The sequence below is a fragment of the Rhinolophus hipposideros genome, assembly GCF_964194185.1.
Source record: "Rhinolophus hipposideros genome assembly, chromosome: 11".
Taxonomy (NCBI): Eukaryota; Metazoa; Chordata; class Mammalia; order Chiroptera; family Rhinolophidae; genus Rhinolophus; species Rhinolophus hipposideros.
Window position 1 is genome coordinate 44,478,578 of NC_138057.1, and position 6,577 is coordinate 44,485,154.

The following is a 6,577-nucleotide window of genomic DNA, read 5'->3' on the forward strand; positions in this document are numbered from 1 at the left end:
CATGAAAGAGGTCCAAAAATCAAGAGATTGGGCAACTAACTATCACTACCACCCTTCACATTAAGATTTTTAATTTCTAAAATAAGACATTGAACCAAATGTGTTTTCTTTTTAAAGCACATTTTATTTAATATCAAGAGTGCAATACAAAGACCAAAATACAATGATGGAACACATCCCCCCACTAACACCAAGGACATTTCTCTTTCAATGTGTGCCTGTGGATGGGGATTTAATAAATTTTACGACTAAAACAAAAATAACACAGTGAGTCTCATCACAGCCAATATCCTTATATAATCTAGTTGAGAAATGAATGTTTATAATGCTTCAAACAGTTTAAACCTGAAGTATGATACCACAGCTTCACGTTTGTTCAGTCCTCAGTAAGACTATCTACAATATTTGCAACCATTTAAAGAACAACCCATTCATTATAAGCACATTGATTTAAGGCTCAATCAAGTGATATATAGCCCCAGACTAAATGATTAAATATATGAACTACTTGTACTGACATTCGTTGATTCTCTCAGAGCTATTAAGCTGTGTCTTAGCAAATAAATCATTTAAAGGCAAAATTCACCTCGTTTGAGTTTTGACCCAGAAGTTCAACAGCAATCACAAGTCCACAGTCCTATTGGTAAAACTCATACACAGTGTCTCAGTCACTATGCTCAAGGTTAAGAATGATACATGACATTTTTGCATTTTATTGGAATTTTACATGTTCGATTCATGGTTTTAAATCTCTACGTTTTTCATTCCTACAAACTATCTGAAGACACAGTGTGCCACAGACTTAAGACTTTTGTTTCTCCCTTTATTTTCCTCAAACAGAAATATTTCTCAAGTGTCTACATGTTCTAGAAGGGGAATTTTTTGGAGGTGATCACTTCTTGGAAATAGTCCAACACCATCAATCCTCTGAAGCAAGGGGAGAGGGAAGAGAAAAAAGCTGGAACACAAGATTCATCTGGTAAGTTTTACATTAACCATTACAAGCTGTATAAAAATGTGGCTCTCTTTTTTTGGCTCCAAAAGTCTGAGTCTTGGTGTGGAAACGAGTGCTTGGCTGTCCCACCACAGCTTTTCTCATAGTGGGGCCATCTGGGAAGTCTTGACTGGGGAGTATGATTTGTTTACCTGTCACGTGTAAACTTTCAGGCTCTCTGGTCATTTGGGCTTGTTCCAGTTTATCTTTAGTCTTTTCCAGTTCACCTTTCATTTTTAGGAAAAACAAGCTGATTGTTGGGTCTACCATTGTTGATCTCAGTTGGGCAACACCAGGCTACTGGACTGCTTGAGGTACTGGATTTGAGTAGTACATTGTTGCATCTCTTGCTCCTAGGTTGCTAGTCGCATTACAAGGATGTTTCCCCTGCATGCAGACTCTTATTGTTGTTGCTTTAGTATTTCTCATGACTCCCTTAAACCAGTTACATCATTAAAGATCTGTGTACTTGTCCTCCATCGCTTGCCCATATGCTTCGTGCTGTTTCCATCTTAGAATTCATTTGTCTCATGCATAACTTTGAAGTCTGTGTCACTAAGTGGATCATTTTTGGGAAGAGGTTCCTCGTTGGTCATCTTGAATCCAAGCAGTGGCTTCCAGATGGGGATGGAACCCCGGGGGCCACTGCCGGACCCTGCTGCAGGAAGGAAAAATGAAAGGACAAAGCCCAATTGGGGACCTCAAAGTCCTGAGGAAGGGGCTGTGTCTCGGTGGCTGGGGATCACAGCAGACTCCTGAACCAAATGGTTTTAATTAACCATATATCCTGCTCTACAAATCTGAAAATCCATAGGACAATATTTTAGTATCTAAGTTTCCATTTGCAATTATTGGGAAAGATTTGAATGATAAGACAATTATGGTGTTCAAGTTTCAATAGTTATAGCCTCAGTTTTTGGGATTCAGTGTTGAAGAAGGGATTAAATTATGCTTCTTTTTCTCATTACATATGATTTCATTTTTATGAAAACCATGACATCTCCGAAAGTCGGGACAGGAAGCTACATAGTAAACATGAACAGTGCATTTCTCCTCAGAATTTTGGTGGTGCTTCCTCTGGGTAAAAGGCAGTAGCCACAGCAGTTGTCAGTCATGATTTGGAACTTTAATTTCAGAATCCTACATGCATGCTTTTGAAAGGGAATTTAGAAACGTGAATGGATGGTTGGCCTGAGAAGACCTTTTGTTTCTCAGTAGTGAGGATGACTCTCTAATGATTTATGATTTTTCTGGCATTGCTTTGGCATCTAAACATACATCAAGACCTAACTCCTACACAACTTCTCCAATTATTTCAATTTATTCTAAAACACCTTGACCCTACCAACCTCTCTTACATGGGACATCACATAATAATTATAATTTAAACTTGCAGTTCTATGTGTCTGACAACTTGACTCGTGTATTATCTCACTGGACTTTCAGCTCCTGGAAACTCCAAATTTTGAGCAACTGGATGCCATATGGTTCTGGGTATTTAGAGCTACTGTATCTCTTATCAGCTGTGTGATCATGAGCAAGTTGTGAAACTTCTCTAAGGAGCTTTAGCTCCTTTATCTGTAAAGGCAGGAAGTTGGCACCAACTTGCATAGTATTGTTACAAGAATTAGGTGAGACGTGTGCAGTGACTGTGGTACGCATTTAAAAACAGAAACAACAGCTTGATCTCTTGTCTTCTAAGTATATAATCAATTGAACTGACACCTCTTTGGAATGGTGAAGTCCACAGATAAAAAGAATTAATTCTCACCTGGCCCATTCTTATTCCCTCTGTAATTTTGCTTTGGAATAAGAGGAAGTAGATTCAGAATGATGCAGGGATAAGGCACAAGAGAACTGTCCCCTAGAACCTATTCACATTTGATCAGGTTTGTTGTGTATCCCAGGGAATGTGGATTAAGAGTTCTGCAACTTTCATGTAGCTCCCATGTTGGTACAATATTTCCAGCTGGCATTAATCAGAAGCCCTATTTTGAATGTATGTCTCTGCTTTCCTTTCTTTTTATTTTTCTTCTCTTTATTCTCTCTTTTTAATAAATTGTCAATCTCTTTCTTTTTTTCTTTTTCTTTTTTCATTAGAACTTGATAAATAAAGTGTGGATTTAATATAAGAATGGATTCATTCAAATCTCTGCCTTGCCACTGGTCAGCAGTTATTCAACTTTTCTGTAGACCAATGCACTCATTTGAAAAATAGAATATTAATAATATTTACCTTATTGGACTATTTTGAGGATTAAAAATAGGACAATTTATGTGAAGTATTGGCATATTATAATAAAAATAGTTATTGTTTTCATCCACAAATTTTGCAATGCTCAAAATATGAATATTCTATAATCATTTCGTGAATTCAGGCCAATCTAGTCATGTTTTCTTTGTGCTACCCACTTTTCTTCTTTAAACTTTTCTTTCTTCTTTACTTCCTTTACTTCTCTTCCTATCTTTTATTATTATTTCCCTTTTCTTTTTTTCCCAAAGAGTCATTAGCTTTGAAGATCTCTATGAAGCTTTTCCTCATCCCCATAGGCAGGATTTAATCTAAACTCCCCCTTTTTATTCTCCCATACAATTATGTGAATACTTTTATCTTGGCACCTATCTCATTTTTACAAAATTTTATATTTATTCATGTCTTTGAAACACATACAGCAAACCACTTGAGGGTAATGATCATGACCATTGTTGGTAAATCTTTAATGTGTGTCACATTAATTTTTGAATGTCATCTGGCTACACTCCCCCTTCTCTGTTTCTTCCTTTAACCCAATTTTCTCCCTTTTCTTCTTCAACTTGTCTCAGTTTTCTACTTTTCCTTTCGGTTCTGTGTCCTTGCTTTTTCTTTCCCACTGCATCTACCATTCTTCATCTTGTTCTCTTTCTGATTCCATTATTATGGCCAAGCAAAACCCCTTTCAGTAGTCTTGTGGTCTCCACTTTCCTCGCCCTCTTTACTGCCATCCACAAACTCTTTCAAAATATTCTTGGTTGACTCCATCACCTCCTAGAACACCCACTTCCTTTTTAATGATTTTATAACATATAAAAGGTAGTTGGGAATTTTAAGCACAGGTGGTTTCAATCAGTTTTCGCTCACTTCAAGTCTAAGACTCTTTGCTCATATCTAGAAGTACTCTAACTCATTGATCCTCCTTACCCTCATATCTGGCAAAAGAACTTATGAAAACTTAGCCCTAATTAAATACTTGCATTTGTCAAAACATAAGAGAAGTAATTCTGCCTAAACTCACCAAAGAAAAATAAAAATGCCACAGATAAGAGATTTAGTCCAATTTCATAATGGACTCCAAGTGCCTCTTTTGATGCTAAGTAACCATTAGCTCATTTGAACATGACAGAAGAGGGAACCCATGGAAGAAACTGACATGCTAATCCTATAGAAACTTAACTTCATCATTCCCCAATGTAGCTGATAAACTGGATCTAATTAACTTAAATATAATGAATTTCTCTCAATTGGTGGTCACTAAGTCTTCTTTTCCCTTTGAACAACTCCTAACTACCATCCACCATTCTTAGTCACTGTAATAGGACAGGATAGATAAGAAACACATTGTCTCAATGTCAGCAGAGATAATATCCTAATGTTCTACAAAAATCTTAGATTTCTTAATCTAAAAGATAAAAATGCCAATATCTTATTTCCTTATCTTTTGTCAATAAAAAAACTATCCAATATATAAAGGTCTAAATTTCCTCATCAGGGAAATGAGGTGGATCGATTTGCTAATATCTGGAGACCACTCCAACTTTAATATTCCTTGGGTATGAGAGCTGAACCAAACAAAATGGCTTCTTTAATAAATAACAGTGTTCATCAAAATTGTTAGCAAAATCTATGGAAGAGCAAACATGGATATTCTTACATATTGCAGCACACTGATTTTTACAGGACTCAATATAACATAATGTATTCGCACTCACAGAGTTAAGGTCACTGTGGTATGGTTTTTAGGATTTTCTTTTTTCCTGGGCAGGAAATGTAAATCAATGGATTTCTTTCTTTCCCTTTTTAGTGATATAAGCTTTTCTTTATCTTTGCATCTTAAAAGATAGGTAGGGTTTTGGCAGGTGGAGGTTAAGAGAAGCATTCCAGGTGGCAGGAACAATGTGAGCCAAAGCAGAAGAAGAAAGAATGTATTTTGAGACTGGTGTGTGATTTGACGTAATGAGAACAGCATTTCACAGTCTCGGTCTTGCAAAACAGGCGTCTTAGGTGATGATAATGTAGTTCTGAGGCAACAGTGGGCAAAGCTGCATACCATATCCCCTTATGAGAGTCAACTTAGATATTGTTGCACTACTCACTCTGAGAAGTGTTGGAAGAAAGAATTGATTTAACTTTATTTAATTCAGTCTTACTCAAATTTACTTGACAACTGAACCCTTTTCTCAGAGCTAACTTTTTAATCAGCTGATGGAACTGTCTTTTATGGAAGGTCAGTTTGAGAAATACTGAGATGGAGCTTAAGATATTTTTATGTTGGGATGGGCATCCAATTATTTTTTCTTACGACCCTTCACTGTTTCATGCCCTAACATTTGTCACTTTGCAGTCTTCCAGTCTTAGTCTTCCACTTTTGTTTGATTCATTGTGCCCCTTAAGGAGCACCACACTTCTGGTGGCTTCATCTCTAATGTGGGTGATGAGAGTTCCCAAGTGTATTTCATGGCTCCTGACACTTACCATTCATTTCTTCTGGATTCCTTTCTCTGACTTAAAACTTCTGATGCACATGAGCTAATTAGTGTTCTCAACCTCTAGTGTCAAAAAAAGCTACCTATCTCATCTCCACTTTCTCAGTTACAAGATAAAATATTAAATAAATTTATATGTGCAAAAACATAGCTCAGGGACTGACACATAGTGTATTGTCATTAATTGTATATCCTTTCTTTGTTCAAAGGTTTGCAAACACTGCCAAAGTTCTTAAGTTGAAAATGGAGTCATCTAGTTTATCCAGTTCATATAACCATCAAAATTGCTTTCTCTTTTTTCTTACCCATATTGCCCCTTATTTCTGATAGTGACATTCTAGTATAGAGAGAGCAGATTATAACTTATTACTGCAGTAATACCTTGGCTATTCCTTGGTTAAAATTCCCTGCATACAATTGACAGACTACTTAACCAAATAGATTTTTTTAAAAGACAGACATACAATTAATAAACACCAAATGCACTGATCATACATGAATTTTTTTATACACCCATATATTCAACACCAGATCAAGATATAAAACATTCTAGCACCCTTAAATGTTTCTGTCATTTCTTCCCACTTCTATACTCTTTAGAGGATGTAACCCCTATACTGACCTCTATCACCGTATATCATACATATGGAAACACACATTGTGTATTCTCTTCTGTCTGGCATTTTGCCACATGTCAAATATATCAGTAGTTTATTCTTTTATTGTGTCCCCTGATGTTTAAAACTAGACATTCATATACTGTACTCAAATCAGAGTACCACTGATTTCTTAATATTATTACACTGATCTACATCTTCAGGGCCTTTCCACAGCCTTCAGCTG

General features: G+C 36.3%; 1 pseudogene across 1 annotated transcript; it reads right to left on the bottom strand.

The window, feature by feature from the left end:
- Positions 1-991: 991 nt before the first annotated feature.
- LOC308505022 (pre-mRNA-splicing regulator WTAP-like) lies at positions 992-1,590 on the bottom strand (annotated as a pseudogene). The gene has a single exon. The product of its transcript is annotated as a pre-mRNA-splicing regulator WTAP-like (transcript).
- Between the last annotated feature and the right edge of the window lie 4,987 nt (positions 1,591-6,577).